We start from the raw sequence: 23,427 nt of genomic DNA, 5'->3' as shown, positions 1-23,427 counted from the left end.
CACACACACACACACACACACAGACCTTCACACACACACACACACACACACAGACCTTCACACACACACACATACACACACACACACACACACACACAGACCTTCACACAGACCTTCACACACACACACACGCAGACCTTCACACACACACAGACCTTCACACATACTCACACAGAGCTTCTCACACACACACACACACAGGCCCTCACACACAGTCACCGAGACATTCACACACACACGGACCTTCACACACACACACGGACCTTTATACGTGCGCACACAGTCACACACACACACTCACATTCACACACAGTCTCATGCACACACACACACACACACACTCTTGCACACACACTCACACACACACTCTCACGCACATACACACTGTTGCTCTTTTAATAATAAGGCTCTTTATTTATTTAATTTTTTTTTAAATTGAGAGTACTCAATTCATTTTTTCCAAGTAAGGGGCAATTTAGTGTGTCCAATCCACCTAGCCTGCACATCTTTGGGTTGTGGGGGCGAAATCCACGCAAACACGGGGAGAATGTGCAAACTCCACGCGGACAGTGACCCTGGGCCGGGATCGAACCTGGGACCTCGGCACCGTGAGGCTCCTACGAGGCTCTATTTATGATATGTTATGTCCCAACAGCGTCGCCAATACTGTGGGTGTTTCTATTTCTGTTACTGAACCACAAGCTTTCCCGTAAATCAGTCAAATGACCACACGACCAGTTAGTCAGTTCAAAAGATGGTTTATTTACACACATTAGGATTACTTCGACAAGCAAACACAATATCTACTGCGAGTTAAACTACACCTATCAGCTACAATAACCTGTACTTAACTTCAGGGCGACCGGCACTGTGCAAATGGATGAGGCCTTTATCTTGATTTCGCGTGGCTGGTTCGAAGAAGCGACTCTGTCTCTGCTGGGCTCATCCGTCAGGAAGCGATCGTTGGTCTTGAACTTGGCTGACTGGTCGTTATGCTGCAATTGGTGTGGGCACAGGCCGGATCCAAAAGAGACTGAACACGTGGCTGAGCTCTCTTTTATATCTCTGGGATTTCGCGCTCCTTGGGGCGGTCCTTAACCTTGGACCCAATAGTTTGACACGGCTCTGATCACTGTCTTCGATTTCGGCCAATAAAGGGGCGGGTGCTTGGTGGCTGGGCGGGTCCTTAGCGGTCATTGACCTTGGCGGTTGAGCTCTCTGAGTAAAGAGAGTGGCGCCGATCAGTCTGTGTCTGTATCGGTTTCTTGACTGGAGTTCTATTCTGGGGAACGGGCCTTTAAAATGCAAATGAGCAGGGGTTTTGATCATGTCTCGCTACCTGCTTTTCAAATACACAGAAGCTCTGTATCTGTCTGAGTCCTGGGTTGGCCATAATTCCCATGGTCCTTTGCAGGTAGCCATCTCAGATGGCTACACCCCGTCCTCTTGATCCTGAACGCGAAGCGTGGTGGATCACACTATTGATCCCTATCCATCCTTGGTGTACCGGTCACCCTTGGTCAAGGCCAGGCTCTACTCTATCCTATTCTATGTTTTGGGGCATTTACCTAATATTTATTAACACATCATACATTAATTAATCTCTAACAGGTCACTATTAAACATTTCACTATTAAACATTTAACTTATCCGTACAGTTGATTACTAACTAACACTATCTAAGCTACTCTCATGCTGCTGGCGAATATCAAAAAGAACTTATGTACAGTACAAAAATTTTACAACAGCAGCATTACATTGCTACTTAATTCTGGAAACGTTTACAGAGGTACATGGTTTTAATTCTTAGCAGCAGGTAATACATTTGTTCAGTTTTGTTGAATTCCAAAGAAGGGGGCTCGGACTGTATATATCGGGGACCGGGGGGGCTTTTGCTCGCCATTTACGGAGACAAAGTGTCCGAATGACACTGCAGATTATTGCAATTACTAGAAGGGCCTCTACTGTGTATGAAAGGGGGTACTATTTGGCAATGTTTTCGCACCAAGTGGGGGGTTTCGGTGTCTGTCTTTGTGAGTGGTGTGGTGTCCGGGCTAGGGGTGTCATGTTGTGTGGTAGTGTTCGGGCCTGGTGTGGGGTACATTAAAATAGTCCGTTGCGCACGCAGTTGCAGAAGTCCAGCGATGATCAAAATGCATGTCAGCAGTCCTTGCTTCATCCTGTCTTCTGTCTTCCGTGTATTCCTATATAAAAAGAGATATTAACTGAAGATAATAACAGATACTGTGCAAGCACAGTATCTGTTATTATCTTCAGTTAATATCTCTTTTTATTTGTCTTTCTCTCCTTACTCCAATTTCCCATTATGACCGTCACCATGTGTGACTCCCTCATTTTTCTTTTTGAAATAATGTTTTGAGAGCCAAGAAATACCAATTTTTAAGTGCAGAGATTCTCGCAGCTTGTGGTCGGTGCGGGGAGTGGGCGGACAATTTCTCCGACCAGTCCTAAATCACAACTACGGGAAGTTGAGGCTTATCTTAACCAGCCGAATTTTCGGGCGGCCAGTTTTATAGAGTTTCGTCCCAGGGTTCAGAGGTAGTTCGCTTGTAGCAGCGTGTATCGCAACCAATCGTGTCGTATGTGTAAACAGCAGGTGGGGAGCGACCGGTGGGTCGCGGAAGGTAAAAGAAAGAAGGGGTGAGCGTACAGAATGTGGCAAAATGTTTTCTTTAAACCACAACCAAAGGGAGAGCAGAGAAGGTGAAACTAAGACCTGCCAAAGACAGTGCAGAGTGTAGAGAACCATTCCAAAGCGTATGAAGTGACGGGAACATGAGGTGCGTGTGGGCTGGTGCAGGATAAGAATGGGTGGAATCCCCTGGTAGGGCGGTGATCAGTGCCGTTACTCCACTACCCAAGCTTAACTGACCGGATGCATTTGGGGTCCTCAGGTAGTGCGGGGATCAGTGCCGGATCAGTACCTGGGAGACCTGAGTGATCGGTAAGAGTTTGTAGTCGTGTGGAAACGTGTCACAAAGACTGGGAGAACAATGATCTGTTTTCCGACAAACTTGTCATAGGGCATCGTACCCTCGAATCAGAAGAGTAATTTTGTGTCGGGCGGCATGAATTAAAACCACGTAGTAGAAAAAAGAAGGAAAAAGGCAGGCAGGCTCCATCAGAACTTGGACACCCTAATACTTAGGCGGTGTCTCTTTCTCATCATCTGGACACCTCCGGGTTCTGTACCAAACAGCATTGTAAAAGCATTACCGAAACGAGAGTCAGTATCTGAATCATCACCATCTCCCGGTTGCCAGACTCATGTCTGCCGTTTCTGTGCCATGGCCGCGTGGGCCGTCGGATAATCTGAATCGTCGCGTCTTACCAGTCTACAAGAGTTGTTGCGGTGCCAAAGAGGGGCTTGTTTGTCTTGAGACGTAGGGACGGTGGGAGTGGAGGGCAAGTTACTGTCGTTGGGCGGTGGCTGTGGCGGTGCCTGGGGAAGGACATGTAGGGGGCCAAAGATATCTAAGTCGTGGATCCGGGGGCTGGGGTGACTGAGGACAGAGAGATTGCACCAGTGGTCAGGGACAGTAATCAATTCGGGGTGGCTTTCGCTATCGTCGGAGTCAGGTTCAAGATGAAAGTCTGTACCTGTGGGCGGAGACAAGTTCGGGTCTGTGGTCGTGGACGTGCTGGCATGGCTGGGGGAGGGTTGGCTTGGGGTCGGACTCGGTTGTCGATGGGCGGGCGGAATAGTATCCTATGTGGTGGGAGTGGCTACATTGGGATCCGTAGACTTTGAATTGGTTGATGTGGAACCAACCGTTTTGCTATTGGGGTACGTTATCTTGTACACGGAGGGGCTTACTTTGTCCGAAATGGAGTAGGGCCCTGCAAATTTGGTGGAGAGGAAAGAACTGGGGTTGTAAAGGGAAAACATTACTTGCTGACCGACTGTGTACTCTACGGGATGGACGGTTTTGTCAAAGCAGGCTTTACTATGCTTTTTTCTGGCGCCTAGTCGGAAAGCTGCAGCGAGCTGTTCTGCTTTAATATTATCTGTGACCTGTCGGACTGCTTTTTCGTGGGTGAGGGTGGTTACTGTGTGGCTTGCCAAATCGAGACCTAATAAATATTCAATTCCCTTCATGGGCCGTCCGGTCATGAGAGTGTGGGGGGTGAAACCTGTGGAACTGGAAACTCTGTTCCGAATAAACATTAGGGCAAATGGGAGAACTGTGTCCCATGTGGTATTATTCTGTTGCACCATTTTCCTAATGGTCGCTTTTAAAGCGCGATTCATTCGTTCAACAATGCCGCTGGATTGGGGGCGATATGCTATGTGGAATTTTGCCTGATTCCAAAAATCGTTAAAACATTCTGCCGGTGAAGTGGGAACCTTGGTCTGACTCAATGCTGCGGGTGAGACCCCAGCGTGTGAATATCTGTTGGGTCGAAATCTTAGCGGTGGCCTTTGCTGTGTTTGTCCGTGAGGGAACTGCTTCTACCCATTTAGTAAAGGTGTTGATTACAACCAGCACGTATTTGAAACCATTTCTGCAAGGGGGGAGGGGGCCAATGAAGCCGAGTTGCAAGTTTGTCCAGGGGCCATTAACAGGTCGGGTGTGACGTAATTGTCCTTTGTGTACTGTTCGGGATTGTTTTGAGCACAGATAAGACAATTCTCTACATAATGTGTTCCATCGGTTTTTAAATCGGGCCACCAACACAAAGGTCTTAAATGGGCAATGGTATTGTCTGTCCCCTGATGTCCGTGTCTGTCATGAAACTGGTAAATGAGCTGGTTTCTGTCCTGGGTGGGGACCGCATAAATTCCATTTTTTTAAACTATGCCGTCCTGTACCATCAGTGAGTCCTTCCATTTATCGTAGGGGGCTGGGAAGTTGCCGTCTAAAATCTGTTTGAGGGAGTCGGCTGGGATAGATCCTCAATATTGGTCTGGGAAACCTGGACTGAGTGTATCGGCTCGCTTGCTGGGGGCTGCCAAAAGTGACCATGGCGTGATCCTGCCTTGGTTAGGGCGTCTGCCTTTACATTACCGGGTGGGGAGGAGCGATGATGGCTTCTTACTTTAATAATACCATATCTGCGGTCTGAGGCTGTCTGGAGAATGTGCTTTAACAACGGGGCAGAGGGTAGAGGTTTTCCGTCAGCTGATACGAAACCTCGAGATTCCCACAGGGGCAGGAATTCTGTAAAGCTCTTGCACACATACAGGCTGTCCGAGTGTATGTCTGCCGGGGTTGGGAAAGAGTCGGGGTGCTGAACTACATATGCTATGGCTGCGAGTTCTGCTGCTTGTAGCCACCTGGGTTGGCCAATTCCCGACGTAAAATGGAGAACAGCAAAGGCTGAAGGGAAATTCAGCCAACACAGGCAGAAACTAGCAGGTGCAAGTTACTGTGTATTAAACTGCAAAAGCCCAGACAGCATCGATACAAGCAGCCATCTGCATAATAATGTAGCGGCCATCTACATCGTAATGAGCGATCCCCGGGAACAATCGAAACATTTGGGATAAACAAGGTCAAGACAGACTCCTCGCCGCCAGCAGGAGCCAACACAAAAGAGGTTAACGGACACTTAAAGACCGCCCATTGATCAGGGAACCGCTCCAGTATTGGAGAAATCGAACCAAGTGATTGGAACAAAGTCCAATTACTTGAAACCAGGTACGGGGTCCGCCCCAAAAGGCGGGAAGCCCCTGGGGACTATAAAGTAAAGCCCCCAAGTTCAAATTGTCCTTCTTGACAGGGTCACTCAGCAACGCGAACCAACCCTTGACAGTGACCGCTTCAGCTGCCGCCAAAGAACGTAAGTCTCAAGTCAACGCTCGCTACGAGATAGGTGCTCCAAGCTACCAGTCCATACCAGCTTTTGAATCCCACAGACTCAGAACCCGAACAAAAGGCCAATTGTTCCCCTGACCTGGTGGGCCAGTCCGAAGCTAAGTATTGGCCTGTTAGTGATTGAAATAGCCTAGAAAGTAGAGTTTATGCATGAGTAGTGATTTACTGTGTATAATAAATATATTTTGATTTGAATCTTACTAATTGGTGTGTTGAGTTATTGATCATTACTTGAACTTGAACCTCATGGCGGTATCATAAAGATACCTGGCGACTCGAGAGCAAAGGTTATAAAACAGAGCCAATTGAACCAACCAAAAGTTAGCAACATATTACTGGCGACATCCTGATGGGACCCGATCTAGAAGTGGCTTACCACTCCGGGAGAACCCAAAAATTTGAATTAGAGATCCAATTGGGAACAGAAAACCACAAGTGTTCAAGCAGTTCTGATCAATCCTCATAATTCGGAAGTGTGTTAAATGCATGCGTAACTAACAGGGCGATAAGGTAATACTGATAGATTGTTTGTTGCGACAAAACTGTCGGGAGTTTGTGTTCCGGAAAATAGCGAACGTCGTACCCGTAATTACAGCACCGCCTTAGTCCCCCTCGTTCCAAATTTAATAAAGCATTCAGATGGGAAAGATGGCAATGCAGGCAATGCAACACCTCATGAACCCCAAAGAATTTGTGATCGCAGCGACCAGCAGCAGTAGAGTGGGACAGTGTCCCGTTTGGGAAGAGGAAATCAGAAAGTATCTCAAAGGGAAAGGATGGCCCCTTTGGAGCGAATTCTGTGAAAATGAGGAAACAGGCCCCGGGAGTATAGGACATACTTGGTGGGAGAACCTGAGCGCGATTCACAAGAAGAGCTTTGGAAAAGCTTGCAAGCCGATGGCAATCGTGTCCTGTTTGGCACAATTGCGAGGCACAGAGGAGGTCGTTAGGACGGTCCGGAAAGAGATAGAAGGCATACATCGAATGAGCAAGGTCGAAGTCAGTGAGGTAGAAAGCGAGAACGTAGAGTTAAGGAGGAAGTTGGCAGCAAAAGACGGAGAGGTGGATGATGCCAAGGGGGCACACCAGTCTTGTCTGGCGCACTTAAGCAGCTTCCAATCCCAGTACGAAAAGGCCTATCAGGACACGCAACGTGCAGTCCCGGTACGAGAGGAAACCGAGAAGCAGGTAGAGGCATTGCAGAGGCAGTGTAGTGACCTGAAGGCAGCGTTAAGAGCACTCCATGCTGCCACAACGGAGCAAAGACAAAGCTCATTAGACCACGCAAATTGCCGGAAGCAGATTGCAGAACTGCAATCTCTGCTTGCAGTTCAAAAAGGATTCCAGGAAACCTTTGGATCACAGCTAGATGAGGAAGACGGCCCTGATTGGGAAGAATTAAATGAGTCAGCGCAGAGATATGTTCAGGGAACATGTGCGCATGGAAAGCCCCAGAAGACAAAAGCGCCCCAGCCCCCACAGCGCAGATAGTTCAGGCACCAATGAACCCAGTCACCACCCACCGCACAGCCACATCGGACGACACGGAATTTCTGTACACCACCCCCTTAACAGTGACCCAATTACGGGACGCGTGGGAGAAAATCACACCGTTCCTCCCCACCTCAGACCCCCACCACTTGTTTGCCAGAGTAAAGCAGCAGGCGACCATGTACGGCCTGGATGAGCGAGAGCACGTAAAGCTCACAGTTTTGAGTTTAGACCCTTCGGTCGTAGCAGCCCTTCCCGACCCACAGAATGTAGGAGGCGGCACCCTTGCAGAAATGCATATCGCGATCCTAGACGCGATCGGGTGTAACGGGTGACCCCGTAGATGGCCTCAATAAATGCAGGCAAAAGAAAACCGAGCACCCCACAATGTTTGCTGGATGCCTGTGGATCCATTTTGCAGAAGTTTTCGGAGACTTAGACCGTGCCCATTTGTCCCCAGACAACATGGCCAAATAGACCCGCACCCTTATCTCCCAGGCCACAGAAACAGGACAGAAAGCGTGCGCCAACTATGATCCCTCAGAGGAGGCTCATAATGAGAAATGGGTCGTAAAACGATTGTCCCGCACCTGGGAGCAATCTGTTCAAAACAAACCCACAAATAACAATCCCGAAGAACAGCAGGCAGAAGCAGACATACACGCAGTTAAGGCACACCAGAACCCCGCATGGGTAAATGAAGGCACGAACAGCCCCCCACAAAAGTCACAGGAGTGTTGCAACTGTAGCCATTTAGGACACTTTGCAAGAGAATGCAATGCCCCACGAAAGCTGCAGCGAGCCCAGCAGGCAGGCACCCTCAATAAGAATAAGACAGAGCCCATACATAGTGTGAGCACCCATTCAGATCAGACGGACCTGAACGGAACGGACTGACGGTGTTCGGGCTCCCCCAGTTGGATCTGCGACACCCTTTGGGATAGGTCCGGACGACCAGTAGTTGCAGCAAAGATACGGGGTCAGCCCATCGAGTTTCTCTGGGACACAGGAGGGTCCCGCACCACAATCAATTCCTCCACCATGTTTCAAAAGGACACGTGGCCCACTACAGCCACCATCACCCTCAGCGGCTTTACAGGCCACTCACAGCAGGGACACATCACAGCCCCTGTACCCATTCAAATCAGCAACATCACCACCAAGCACCCCGTAGTTTTAGTCGATCTACCCCACACAGCAGAACACATTTTGGGCATCGATTTTATGAATTCCCACAGTCGATCCTTTGATCCAGTCAACCAATGTGTCTGGAAAATGGCAAAATCTGCAAGAGCACCCGCAACGCTCACAATAGGAGAATACGGCAACAAAATTAGCGCAGTAGGCGAATTTTGGTTTGACCCGACCACGATTAGCACGGACAAGCAGGTTAGCGCAGTGTTACAAAAGAACAGGACAGCATTCGCGACCCACAAACATGACTGTGGCCGGATGACTGGTTCAGTACAAATCACAGGACCTCACCCTCGGCCCCAAAAACAATATGGATTTCCCCAAGAGGCAGAGAGAGAAATCGGAAAAGTTACCGACAGCGTATTAGAGCAGGGCGTACTTAGATCAGTCGCCTCCACTAATAATGCCCCGATTTGGCCAATGAGAAAGCACGATGGATCATGGCGACTGACCATCGATTACCGGGAACTCAACAAAATTACCCCCGCAGCAGCCCCCACAGTAGCAACAAGTCCCGAGACCATGCTCAAGCAGGGACTCAATTCCCGATTCTTTACGGTTTTGGACGTCAGTAATGGATTCTGGTCCATTCCATTGGCAAAGGTGTGCCAGTACAAATTTGCCTTCACCGTTAAAAATCAGCAGTACACATGGACATGCCTTCCACAAGGATTCCACCACTCCCCCTCCATTTTTCACTGACAGCTGGCAAATGGTTTAGCCAAATTTTCTCGCCCCGAATGTCTGGTCCAGTACGTAGACGACCTACTACTGCAGACAGACACCAAGGAAGAGCACATCGAGCTTCTGTCCGAACTCCTGGAACTCCTACAAGCAATTGGTTGTAAAGTGAACCCCAAAAAGGCCCAGATTTTGGAAAACAAGGTGATATATTTCGGAACAATTATCACGCACGGTAAACGCGAGATTGAGCATAAAAGGATTGACTCGATTGCCAAATTGCCCCTTTCCCAGAACGTTTCAGCCCTCCGGTCGTTTTTAGGACTGGTTGGCTATTGCCGAAACCACATTGACGGTTTCGCCAGCAAGGCAGCGCCCCTCTCAGACCTCCTAAAGAAAGGAGCCCCCTGGGAATGGCGTCCGCAGCATATGGATGCTGTGGACTCGTTGAAAAGAGCACTCGGGGTGGGGAGGAGCATAGGGTGTCGCTTTATGCAGACGACCTGCTGCTGTATGTGGCGGACCCGGTGGGAGGAATGCCAGAGGTAATGAGGATCCTTAAGGAATTCGGGGACTTTTCGGGGTACAAGCTCAATATGGGGAAGAGCGAGCTGTTCGTAGTTCAGCTAGTGGACCAGGAGAGGGGGATTGGCGAGCTCCCACTAAAAAGGGCGGAGAGGAGCTTCAGATATTTGGGGGTCCAGGTGGCCAAGAGCTGAGGGGCCCTGCATAGGCTTAACTTTACAAGACTGGTGGAGCAAATGGAGGAGGAGTTCAAGAGGTGGGACACGTTGCCGCTGTCCCTGGCGGGTAGGGTGCAGTCAATCAAAATGACAGTGCTCCCAAGGTTTTTGTTCCTGTTCCGGTGCCTCCCTATGTTTATCCCGAAGGCCTTTTTCAGGCGGGTTAACAGGAGTATAATGGGGTTTGTGTGGGCGCGAGGGACTCCGAGGGTGAGAAGGGTGTTCCTGGAGCGGAGTAGAGATAGAGGGGGCTGGCGCTGCCCAACCTCTGTGGGTACTACTGGGCCGCCAATGCGACAATGGTGCGCAAGTGGGTGATGGAGGGGGAGGGGGCTGCATGGAAGAGGCTGGAGACGGCGTCCTGTGTGGGTACGAGTCTGGGGGCGCTCGCAACGGCGCCGCTGCCGCTCCCTCCAAGAAGGTATACCATGAGCCCGGTGGTGGTGGCGGCCCTCAAACTTTGGGGGCAGTGGAGACGGCATAGGGGGGAAGTTAGGGCCTCGGCGTGGACCCCATTACGAGGGAACCACCGGTTCGCCCCAGGAAGAACAGGTGGTGGGTTTTCAGGGTGGCACAGGGCAGGGATACAAAAGTTGTGGGACCTGTTTGTGGACAGGAAGTTCGCGAGCTTGGGTGAGCTGGAGGAGAAATACGGGCTCCCCCCCGGGGAACACCTTCAGGTACTTACAGGTAAGGGCATTTGCCAGACGGCAGGTGGTGTAATTCACGCGGCTACTGCCACACACAGTACAGGACAGGTTGCTCTCGGAGGGGTGGGTGGGAGTGGGGAAGATCTCGGAAACTTACCAGGTGATGCAGGAGGAGGAGGAGGCCTCGGTGGTGGAATTGAAAGGTAAGTGGGAGGAGGAGTTGGGAGAGGAGATCGAAGAGGGGACGTGGGCAGATGCCCTGGGGAGGGTGAACTCTTCCTCTTCGTGCGCGAGGCTCAGCCTCATACAGTTTAAGGTGCTGCACAGGGCACACATGACCGGGACAAGGATGAGCCGGTTCTTTGGGGGTGAGGACAGGTGTGTTAGGTGCTCAGGGAGCCCAGCAAATCACACCCATATGTTCTGGGCATGCCCAGAGCTGGAGGAATTTTGGAAGGGCGTAGCGAGGATGGTGTCGAGGGTGGTAGGATCCAGGGTCAGACCGGGCTGGGGGCTCGCAATATTTGGGGTGGCAGAGGAGCCGGGAGTGCAGGAGGCGAAAGAGGCTGGAATTCTGGCCTTTGCGTCCCTGGTAGCCCGGCGAAGGATTCGCCTTCAGTGGAAAGATGCAAGGCCTCCAAGCATGGAATCCTGGAATAGTGATATTGCAGGGTTCATTAAATTGGAGAGGGTGAAATTCGCCTTGAGAGGGTCGGTACAAGGGTTCTTTAGGCGGTGGCAACCGTTCTGAGACTTTCTGGCACAACGATAGACATTGGTCAATGGCAGCAGCAGCTCGGGGCGGGGGCGGTTTACTTTATTTTTGTTTGTGTTATTTACACTGGAGGGTCTGAGGGGGTGTATACACTTGTGTTAAGTCGGGGTGTTAATGTTAATTTATTATTTATGTACGGGGGGGGGGGGGTTTGGGGGGTTGCTTTTTTAGATTGTGTTTTGTACTTAACCCTGTTGGGTTCTTTTTTTCTTTCTCATTTTGTTATTGATATTTTATGAAAACCTTTAATAAAAATTATTTTTAAAAAAAGAAAAGAGCAGTCATAGCAGCCCCCACACTACAAGTTCCAGACCCGCTTTCCCCTTACGCTATAGAGGTAGCGGCCACAGACCGCACCCTTTCAGCCGTGCTCCTCCAGGAACGGCACGACCGGCTAAGACCCGTGGCTTACGCCTCCAGAGTTTTAGATGCTGTGGAGCAGGGATTTTCAGCCTGTGAAAGGCACCTGCTCGCAGTATTCTGGGCAGTTCAGTATTTTTCTTACATAACCAGACTGAACCCCATCACAATCCTCACAGAACACAACCCCACCCAACTTTTACTGGACGGACGACTCCAGGACGGTACAGTTAGTCAGATAAAAGCAGCCAGATAGACCCTTCTTTTGCAGGGACGGGACATCACTGTTAAAAGGACAAAGACCCACACTATTTTAGCCGATAACCTACAGTACCCCAGAACCCCCCATGAATGTGAAATTATTTCTCCACACCACAACACAAGCCCCTTTATTGCTAAAACATCCCCCAGAAAGATAGGTAATTCAACCCAGAGCCCCAAGCACACAGACACGTGCGAACCCATAAGGATATATGTGGATGGATCTTCCACAATATTAGAAGGGAAGCGCAAAACGGGATGTGGCATTTACGTTGAGGACGCGCAGGGACGCGCCCTAGAAGAAATAGCACTAAAACTTCCAGGACACTTAGGCGCGCAGGCAGCCAGAACTTGCGGCCATCGCATACATAGTGGAACACCCAGATTCCTTCCCCAGCCCAGCAGACATATATTCGGACAGCCTCTATGTCTACAACAGCCTTACGGAATTCCTACCCCTGTGGAAAGCAAGAGGATTTGTTTCCGCAGACGGAAAACCCCTTCCCTCAGCCCCATTGCTCCGTCACATTTTAGAGCGAGCACAGAACAGACTTTTGGAATAGTTAAAGATCGTAGTCACCATCGTTCCCCCCTGGAAATGTAAAAGCCGATGCATTGGCAAAAGCAGGTTCCAGGCACGGATTTGTTTGGACACCCCCCGAAAACGCACCAGTGAATGCAGTTCAGGTCTCGCAGACTAATATCGAGGATTTAGTGCAGGCCCAGAAGCAGGACAGTAATCTCAGGGAGATTTTAAAAGGAAAATTTACGGCACCTTACGATAGGTTTAAAAATGCTCCGACCACACATGACGGTGTGGTGTTAAAAGACACCCTTTATGTGGTTCCTGAACAGGAATCAGCTCATTTGTTTGTTCCATGACAGTCATGGGCATCAGGGAATCGATCCCACTACAGCCCACCTCAGGCAGCTCTGTTGGTGGCCAAGTTTAAAAGAAGACGTAACGCACTACGTTGAGAATTGCCTTATCTGTGCCCAGAACAATCTGGACAGGTATGCCAAAAAGGCTCAGCTTAGTCACACCCACCCCGTTAATGGCCCCTGGACTAACCTCCAGGTTGATTTTATAGGACCATTGCCCCCTTGCAGGAATGGTTATAAATATGTACTCGTGGTGATAGACATGTTTACAAAATGGGTGGAAACATTCCCACCCAGAACGAACACGGCAAAGACCACAGCCAAGATTTTAACCCACCACATCTTTACGAGATGGGGACTCCTCCGCAGCATTGAATCCGACCAAGGTTCCCATTTTATGGGACGTGTCATGAAGAACGTCCTCACGATATTTGGCATTACCCAAAAATTCTGCATTGCATACCACCCCCAGTCAAGTGGTATAGTGGAGCGCATGAATCGGACCCTAAAATCAACCCTCAGAAAAATGGTCCAGCAAAATAACACCACTTGGGACTCAGTCCTCCCCTTTGCGCTGATGTTTTTGCGGAATACAGTTTCAACATCCACAGGTTACACCCCACACACCCTCATGACCGGACGCCCCATGAAAGGCACAGAATTTTTATTGGGATTAGATTTGACCAGCCCCGAGGTGACGGCCCTCACACACGAGAAAGCAGTAGAGCAGTTAGTGGAGAATGTAAAAACGGCTCAGGTAGCAGCTGCAGTGAAATTGGGCACAAGAAAGAAACAGAGCAAGGCTTGTTTCGACAAGACAGTGCATGCGACTGAATTCAGTGTAGGACAGCAAGTCATGCTCTCCGTATACAACCCCAGCACATTCCTGTCACCGGAGTATTCGGGTCCGTACTCCATTGCGGACAAAGTAAGCCCCTCCGTCTATAAAATAAAGTACCCCAAGGAAAGACTGCGTGGTTCCATATTAACCAGCTGAAGGCATATGGAACACAGTCTAACCACGCACACCACGTCATGCTCGACGCAGCACACCACACCCCGCCCACAGCCAACGTAACCCTACCATCTCCCAACACGTCCAGCCCAGCCACGGACTCGACCTCGACTCCACCCCCGAAATATACACCCCGCCCCGGAACGCCCACAGACTGCAGCAGCAGAGACAGCGACTGTGACTCGGACGATAGCCACAGCACGCCTCCCTACTATCCCCATGCAACAGGACTCACACCCACCGAATCCCTTCATGATCACTTTCCTAAACAAACCCCACCACCGACCACCGACCTACAATGACGACCCCGATTCAGTCCCCACAGAACTAGACACCACCTTCTGGCACCGAGATAACTCATACAGACTCGTCCGGAATGACGAGAGGGATCCCAGATCACACCATGCAGCCCTATCCGCCCTGATACACTCGAGAGTTTGGCATCTGGGAGAAGGCGACGACTTTGAGTCTGACCCCCAAAACGAGAACCCCTTTGCGACCCTGTTCGCAACCGATAACTGAGGTGTCCAGATGATGTTTTAAAAGGAACCGCTTGGGAGAAAACGGAGTCCTTTCTGATGGAACCTACAGCACGGTGTATGTTGTTTGTAACGGTATTGTTTATATGTTGTTTGTAAGATCGGAGATTTTTTTCCACGCCACCACCCTTTTTTTTTATATAAATATTTTATTGAAAATTTTTGGTCAACCAACATAGTACATTGTGCATCCTTTACACAATATTATAACAACACAAATAACAATGACCTATTTTATAAACAAAAAATGAATAAATAATAAATAACAAAAATGAAAACTAACCCTAATTGGCAACTGCGTTATCACAAGTAACACTCTCCAAAAATATAATTTAACAGTCCAATATATAATTATCTGTCGCAACGACCTATACATACTATACAGTATATATTAACAACCCTGAGAGTCCTTCTGGTTCCCCCCCCCCCAATCCTGGGCTGCTGCTGCTGCCTTCTTTTTTCCATTCCATCTATCTTTCTGCGAGGTATTCGACGAACGGTTGGCACCGCCTGGTGAACCCTTGAGCCGACCCCCTTAGGACGAACTTAATCCGCTCTAGCTTTATAAACCCCGCCATGTCATTTATCCAGATCTCCACCCCCGGAGGCTTGGCTTCTTTCCACATTAACAATATCCTGCGCCGGGCTACTAGGGACGCAAAGGCCAAAACATCGGCCTCTCTCGCCTCCTGCACGCCCGGCTCTTGTGCAACCCCAAATATAGCCAACCCCCAGCTTGGTTCGACCCGGACCCCCACTACTTTTGAAAGCACCTTTGTCACCCCCATCCAAAACCCCTGTAGTGCCGGGCATGACCAAAACATATGGGTATGATTCGCTGGGCTTCTCGAGCACCTCGCACACCTATCCTCCACCCCAAAAAATGTACTGAGCCGTGCTCCAGTCATATGCACCCTGTGTAATACCTTAAACTGAATCAGGCTTAGCCTGGCACACGAGGACGACGAGTTTACCCTGCTTAGGGCATCTGCCCACAGCCCCCCCTCGATCTCCTCCCCCAGCTCTTCTTCCCATTTCCCTTTTAGTTCATCTACCATAGTCTCCCCTTCGTCCCTCATTTCCCTATATATATCTGACACCTTACCATCCCCCACCCATGTCTTTGAGATCACTCTGTCCTGCACCTCTTGTGTCGGGAGCTGCGGGAATTCCCTCACCTGTTGCCTCGCAAAAGCCCTCAGTTGCATATACCTGAATGCATTCCCTTGGGGCAACCCATATTTCACGGTCAGCGCTCCCAGACTCGCAAACTTCCCATCCACAAACAGATCTTTCAGTTGCGTTATTCCTGCTCTTTGCCACATTCCATATCCCCCATCCATTCCCCCCGGGGAAAACCTATGGTTGTTTCTTATCGGGGACCCCCCCAAGGCTCCAGTCTTTCCCCTATGCCGTCTCCACTGTCCCCAAATCTTCAGTGTAGCCACCACCACCGGGCTTGTGGTGTAGTTCCTCGGTGAGAACGGCAATGGGGCTGTCACCATAGCCTGTAGGCTAGTCCCCCTACAGGACGCCCTCTCTAATCTCTTCCACGCCGCTCCCTCCTCCTCTCCCATCCACTTACTCACCATTGAAATATTAGCGGCCCAATAATACTCACTTAGGCTCGGTAGTGCCAGCCCCTCCCTATCCCTGCTATGCTGTAAGAATCCCTTCCTCACTCTCGGGGTCTTCCCGGCCCACACAAAACCCATGATGCTCTTTTCAATCCTTTTAAAAAAAGCCTTCGTGATCACCACCGGGAGGCACTGAAACACAAAGAGGAATCTCGGGAGGACCACCATCTTAACCGACTGCACCCTCCCTGCCAGTGACAGGGATACCATATCCCATCTCTTGAAATCCTCCTCCATTTGTTTCACCAACCGCGTTAAATTTAACCTATGCAATGTGCCCCAATTCTTAGCTATCTGGATCCCCAGGTAACGAAAGTCCCTTGTTACCTTCCTCAACGGTAGGTCCTCTATTTCTCTACTCTGCTCCCCTGGATGCACCACAAACAACTCACTTTTCCCCATGTTCAATTTATACCCTGAAAAATCCCCAAACTCCCCAAGTATCCGCATTATTTCTGGCATCCCCTCTGCCGGGTCTGCCACGTATAGTAGCAAATCGTCCGCATACAAAGATACCCGGTGTTCTTCTCCTCCTCTAAGTACTCCCCTCCACTTCTTGGAACCCCTCAACACTATCGCCAGGGGCTCAATCGCCAGTGCAAACAATAATGGGGACAGAGGGCATCCCTGCCTTGTCCCTCTGTGGAGCCGAAAATATGCAGATCCCCGTCCATTCGTGACCACGCTCGCCATTGGGGCCCTATACAACAGCTGCACCCATCTAACATACCCCTCTCCAAAACCAAATCTCCTCAACACCTCCCACAAATAATCCCACTCCACTCTATCAAATGCTTTCTCGGCATCCATCGCCACTACTATCTCCGTTTCCCCCTCTGGTGGGGCCATCATCATTACCCCTAACAGCCTCCGTATATTCTTGTTCAGCTGTCTCCCTTCACAAACCCAGTTTGGTCCTCGTGGACCACCCCCGGGACACATTCCTCTATTCTCATTGCCATTACCTTGGCCAGGATCTTGGCATCTACATTTAGGAGGTAAATAGGTCTATAGGACCCGCATTGTAGCGGGTCCTTTTCCTTCTTTAAGAGAAGCGATATTGTTGCTTCAGACATAGTCGGGGGCAGTTGTCCCCTTTCCTTTGCCTCATTAAAGGTCCTCGTCAATACCGGGACGAGCAAGTCCACATATTTTCTATAGAATTCGACTGGGAATCCATCCGGTCCAGGGGCCTTTCCCGCCTGCATGCTCCTAATTCCTTTCACCACTTCTTCTACCTCGATCTGTGCTCCCAGTCCCACCCTTTCCTGCTCTTCCACCTTGGGAAATTCCAGCCGATCCAAGAAGCCCATCATTCTCTCCCTCCCATCCGGGGGTTGAGCTTCATATAAGTTTTTATAAAATGTCTTGAACACTCCATTCACTCTCTCCGCTCCCCGCTCCATCTCTCCTTCCTCATCCCTCACTCCCCCTATTTCCCTCGCTGCTCCCCTTTTCCTCAATTGGTGTGCCAGCAACCTGCTCGCCTTCTCCCCATATTCGTACTGTACACCCTGTGCCTTCCTCCATTGTGCCTCTGCAGTGCCCGTAGTCAGCAAGTCAAATTCTACATGTAGCCTTTGCCTTTCCCTGTACAGTCCCTCCTCCGGTGCTTCCGCATATTGTCTGTCCACCCTCAAAAGTTCTTGCAGCAACCGCTCCCGTTCCTTACTCTCCTGCTTCCCTTTATGTGCCCTTATTGATATCAGCCCCCCTCTAACCACCGCCTTCAACGCCTCCCAGACCACTCCCACCTGGACCTCCCCATTATCATTGAGTTCCAAGTACTTTTCAATGCACCCCCTCACCCTTAGACACACCCCCTCATCTGCCATTAGTCCCATGTCCATTCTCCAGGGTGGGCGCCCTCCTGTTTCCTCCCCTATCTCCAAGTCTACCCAGTGTGGAGCGTGATCCGAAATGGCTATAGCCGTATATTCCGTTCCCCTCACCTTCGGGATCAACGCCCTTCCCAGCACAAAAAAGTCTATTCGCGAGCAGACTTTATGGACATAGGAGAAAAACAAGAACTCCTTACTCCTAGGTCTGCTAAATCTCCACGGGTCTACACCTCCCATCTGCTCCATAAAATCTTTAAGTACCTTGGCTGCTGCCGGCCTCCTTCCAGTCCTGGACTTCGACCTATCCAGCCCTGGTTCCAACACCATATTAAAATCTCCCCCCATTATCAGCTTTCCCATCTCTAGGTCCGGAATGCGTCCTAGCATCCGCCTCATAAAATTGGCATCATCCCAGTTCGGGGCATATACGTTTACCAAAACCACCGTCTCCCCCTGTAGTTTGCCACTCACCATCACGTATCTGCCCCCGTTATCCACCACTATAGTCTTTGCCTCGAACATTACCCGCTTCCCCACTAATATAGCCACCCCCCTGTTTTTCGCATCTAGCCCCGAATGGAACACCTGCCCCACCCAACCTTTGCGTAGCCTAACCTGGTCTGTCAGTTTCAGGTGCGTTTCCTGTAACATAGCCACATCTGCCTTAAGTTTCTTAAGGTGTGCGAGTACCCGTGCCCTCTATATCGGCCCGTTCAGCCCTCTCACGTTCCACGTGATCAGCCGGGTTGGGGGGCTTCCTACCCCCCCCTTGTCGATTAGCCATCCCCTTTTTCCAGCTCCTCACCCGGTTCCCACGCAGCTGTATCTCCCCCAGGCGGTGCCCCCCCGCCCATCCCCTCCCATACCAGCTCCCCCCTCTCCCCAGCAGCAGCAACCCAGTAATTCCCCCCTCCCACCCCCCCCGCTAGATCCCCCGCTAGCGTAATTACTCCCCCATGTTGCTCCCAGAAGTCAGCAAACTCTGGCCGACCTCGGCTTCCCCCCGTGACCTCGGCTCGCACCGTGCGACGCCCCCTCCTTCCTGCTTCTCTATTCCCGCCATGATTATCATAGCGTGGGAACCAAGCCCGCGCTTCTCCCTTGGCCCCGCCCCCAATGGCCAACGCCCCATCTCCTCCACCTCCCCTCCTCCCCCCATCACCACCTGTGGAAGAGAGAAAAGTTACCACATCGCAGGATTAGTACATAAAACTCCTCTTTCCCCCCTTTTTAACCCCCCTCTTCGCCCCCCACATTCGCCCCACCACTTTGTTCAAACGTTCTTTTTAATAACCCGCTCATTCCAGTTTTTCTTCCACAATAAAAGTCCATGCTTCATCCGCCGTCTCAAAGTAGTGGTGCCTCCCTCGATAAGTACCTTGACCCAAGTCCCACAGTCTTGCCGGTTGCAGCATTCCAAATTTTATCTTTTTATGAAGCACCGCCTTGGCCCGATTAAAGCTCGCCCTCCTTCTCGCCACCTCCGCACTCCAGTCTTGATAAACGCGGATCACCGCGTTCTCCCATTTACTGCTCCGAGTTTTCTTTGCCCATCTAAGGACCATTTCTCTATCCTTAAAACGGAGGAATCTCACCACTATGGCTCTGGGAATTTCTCCTGCTCTCGGTCCTCGCGCCATCACTCGGTATGCTCCCTCCACCTCTAACGGACCCGCCGGGGCCTCCGCTCCCATTAACGAGTGCAGCATCGTGCTCACATATGCCCCGACGTCCGCTCCCTCCGCACCTTCAGGAAGACCAAGAATCCTCAGGTTGTTCCTCCTTGCGTTGTTCTCCAGTGCCTCCAACCTTTCCACACATCGTTTCTGATGTGCCTCATGCGTCTCCGTCTTCACCACCAGGCCCTGTATGTCGTCCTCATTCTCGGCTGCCTTTGCCTTCACGACCCGAAGCTCCCGCTCCTGGGTCTTTTGTTCCTCCTTTAGCCCTTCGATCGCCTGTAGTATCGGGGCCAACAGCTCTTTCTTCATTTCCTTTTTGAGCTCTTCCACACAGCATTTCAAGAACTCTTGTTGTTCAGGGCCCCATGTTAAACTGCCACTTTCCGACGCCATCTTGGTTTTTGCTTGCCTTCCTTGCCGCTGTTTTAAAGGATCCACTGCAATCCAGCCACTTTCTCCTTTTTTCATCCGTATCCAGGGGGGATTCCCTTCTGGTTTACCGCACGGTGTTTTTAGCCGTCAAAATTGCCGTTGGGGCTCCTATCAAGAGCCCAAAAGTCCGTTTCACCGGGAGCTGCCGAAACGTGCGACTCAGCTGGTCATCGCCGCACCCGGAAGTGACGCCACCACCCTTCTGACGCCCACTGGCAGTCAGAGAAACTAGTTTGGCCAGACGCTAGTTCAGAGGAACTAGTTTGTCCGCAGAGACTTGTTAATGTCCCAGACGCCAGTTCAGAGGAACTCGTCTGTCGACTGAAACACAGACCCCCGTTCGTAACTGCCCTTCTGGTTCGAAGGAAGAACCAATACGGCAACCCCCCACGATGACTACATTTCTTGCCCGTTCTTGTCGGTTGCTCAGGCAGTGGAGAAACGGCATTGGGACCCGCCCTGCCTGGGAACCCCCCTCTGGTCAGCTACGCTCGGGTAGGGGAGACACGGCATTGGTCGCCGTCCTACCCGGGGACTCCATCCAAATCTTACCCGTCGCGGCCCATACGCACCTCATTTCGGCAATTTTCGTTCAAAAAGTTTTGTTTTGTTTTCAGGTAACCCTTAGGTTGCCAACCCTCTGCTATTTACATCCTCAAACATTTGGATGGTAAATCGCACAGTCTGCGAGACGGCTCGCACTGGTTCAGTGTTTGTAAGTGTGTCTTGTCCTGAAATTCTTTTTTTTTTTTTAAATAAGAGAGTCGCACACAGTGACCAATTATAAAGGGAGAATTGGCACAAAAGGACAGACATACTATCATACGAGATATTAAACCAAGATAGTAACAGACACTATGCTTGATCCCACAGAACCCCAGAAGCTCCAGCGAAGAAAAGAGAAGAGAAAGAAGAAGAACCATGAGGACATCCTCCGTGTTGGTCATCACCCTCATGGACATTGGGTTGCGCGCGAACGCAAACCCCCTGACGCCAACCCCCCCCCCCCCCCCCAGCCGTTAATGAATCACTTCCCCATAGCACCCAGAGCCCAGTCACAAGCGACATCTTGGTGTGACAGGTTTATAACCTGGCACTCCCTGTCCTACTTAATAGAATCCCTACTAGTATTGGCGATGCTCTGCAGCATCGTGCAGACTATCCGCATGAGAAAATAGAGAAGGAGAGCCTACCGCACTCGCACCCCGGTATATAGGATAAGATCCCCTATTTTCAGATATGACCCGACCCCCGACCCCCGCGATCTATAATAAAGAACATTTGTTTGCGTTTTTTTTGCGAATAAAGAAATGTGTTTGATGAGTGATTGTACAATCCTGAGCTTGACTGCCAAGCCGGCAAAATGTGAATAATGCTGCCATGATTTTGTGTGCATTGTTTCAGAAGTTAGTATGATTGAATGTTTGAGTGAGTGTAGTTTATTAAGGACAGTTAGAGGTACCATTTTTCTTATTTTGTAATGCATGTCCCCCTGTTTTGACATAGCACCACTTAGAATTGTCAGTTAAAATTTTCTTGCATAGTTATGGTCAGTGTAGAGGCCATAAAAGAGTGCTCGCCGGGTCAGGGAATGAAGAACAACGCAGTTATGTGATCCTTCACGCTTCGCGTTAGGATCACAAGGAGGGAATGTAGTCACCTGGGTTGGCCAATTCCCAACATAAAATGGAGAACAGCAAAGGCTGAAGGGAAATTCAGCCAACACAGGCAGAAACTAGCAGGTGCAAGTTACTGTGTATTAAACTCTGCAAAAGTCCAGACAGCATCGATACAAGCAGCCATCTGCATAATAATGTAGCGGCCATCTACATAGTAATGAGCGATCCCCGGGAACAATCAAAACATTTGGGATAAACAAGGTCAAGACAGACTCCTCGGCGCCAGCAGGAGCCAACACAAAAGAGGTTAATGGACACCTCAAGACCGCCCATCGATCAGGGAACCGCTCCAGTATTGGCGAAATCAAACCAAGCGATTGGAACGAAGTCCAATTACTTGAAACCAGGTACGGGGTCCGCCCCGAAAGGCGGGAAGCCCCTGGGGACTATAAAGTAAAGCCCCCAAGTTCAAATCGTCCTTCTTGACAGGGCCACTCAGCAACGCGAACCAACCCTTGACAGTGGCCTGTCCAGCTGCCACCAAAGAACGTAAGTCTCAAGTCAACGCTCGCTACGAGATAGGCGCTCCTGGCTACCAGTCCATACCAGCTTTTGAATCCCGCAGACTCAGAACCCGAACAAAAGACCAATTGTTCCCCTGACCTGGTGGGCCAGTCCGAAGCTAAGTATAGGCCTGTTAGTGATAGGCCCAAAACTCTTGAGGCATAAGCTATGGGTCCAAAGTGATCATGTCGTTCTTGCAGGAGGCCACGTAATTCCGATAGGAGCTGTATATGCTCCTCTTTTGTATTCGTCTGTAGGAACAAATCGTCCACATACTGTATAAGGGCCTGGAAAATTTAGAAAGTCCATTGGCCAATTGTCGGTGGACAATGGAGGGGGAGTTATGGAAGCCTTGCGGGAGGCATGTCCATGTGTACTGCTGCCCTTGAAATGTAAACGCAAAGTTATACTAACAGGCCTTGTCTAGCGGGATGGACCAAAAGCCATTGCTGATGTCCAGCACTGTGAAGTACTTTGCCTGTACTCCCTGCTTGAGCATGGTCTCGGGACACGTAGCAATGGTGGGTGCTGCTAAAGGGGTTACCTTGTTAAGTTCTCGGTAGTCGATCGTTACTCGCCATGAACCATCGGCTTTTATACGGGCCAAATTGGGGGATTATTTGTTGATGCTACGGGCCGAATAACTCCTTGGCCTAATAAACTATGAATAACTTTTGAAATCTCACCCTCAGCTTGCTGTGGGAAACCGTATTGCTTCTGTGGTTTTGGATCGGGGCCTGAAATTGTGACCGTACCTGGGACCTTTCCACAGTTGTAATTGTGTTGTGCGAACGAAGCTTTGTGTTTTATGAAGACCTCTCTAATCATCTGGTCTGCACTAATTGTTTGCAGATTAAACCAATAGTCTCCTACTGAGCAAATCCTGTTCCCATAATCCTCTACTGTGAGCATAGCGGGGACCCTAACTATTTTGGCCATTCACCATACATATTTGTTCACTGGGTCAAACGAAAGGTGATGGGAGCTCATAAAATCGATGCCTAGAATGTGCCCGGCTGTTTGGGGTAAGTCGACTAAAACGACGGGGTGCCTGGTACTCATGTTCCCTATCTGAATGGGTACGGGAGCTGTGATGTATCCTTGCTGTGCGTGGCCGGTGAATCCACTAAGGGTGATGGTGTCTGTGGTGGGCCATTTGTCACGTTGAAACATGGTGGAGGTTTTAAAGTGGTGCGGGATCCTCCTGTTGTTCCAAAGAAA

The sequence above is a fragment of the Scyliorhinus torazame genome, chromosome 4, assembly GCF_047496885.1.
Source record: "Scyliorhinus torazame isolate Kashiwa2021f chromosome 4, sScyTor2.1, whole genome shotgun sequence".
Classification (NCBI taxonomy): Eukaryota; Metazoa; Chordata; class Chondrichthyes; order Carcharhiniformes; family Scyliorhinidae; genus Scyliorhinus; species Scyliorhinus torazame.
The sequence above is the reverse complement of the archived record's forward strand: the minus strand, read 5'-3'. Positions refer to the sequence as shown.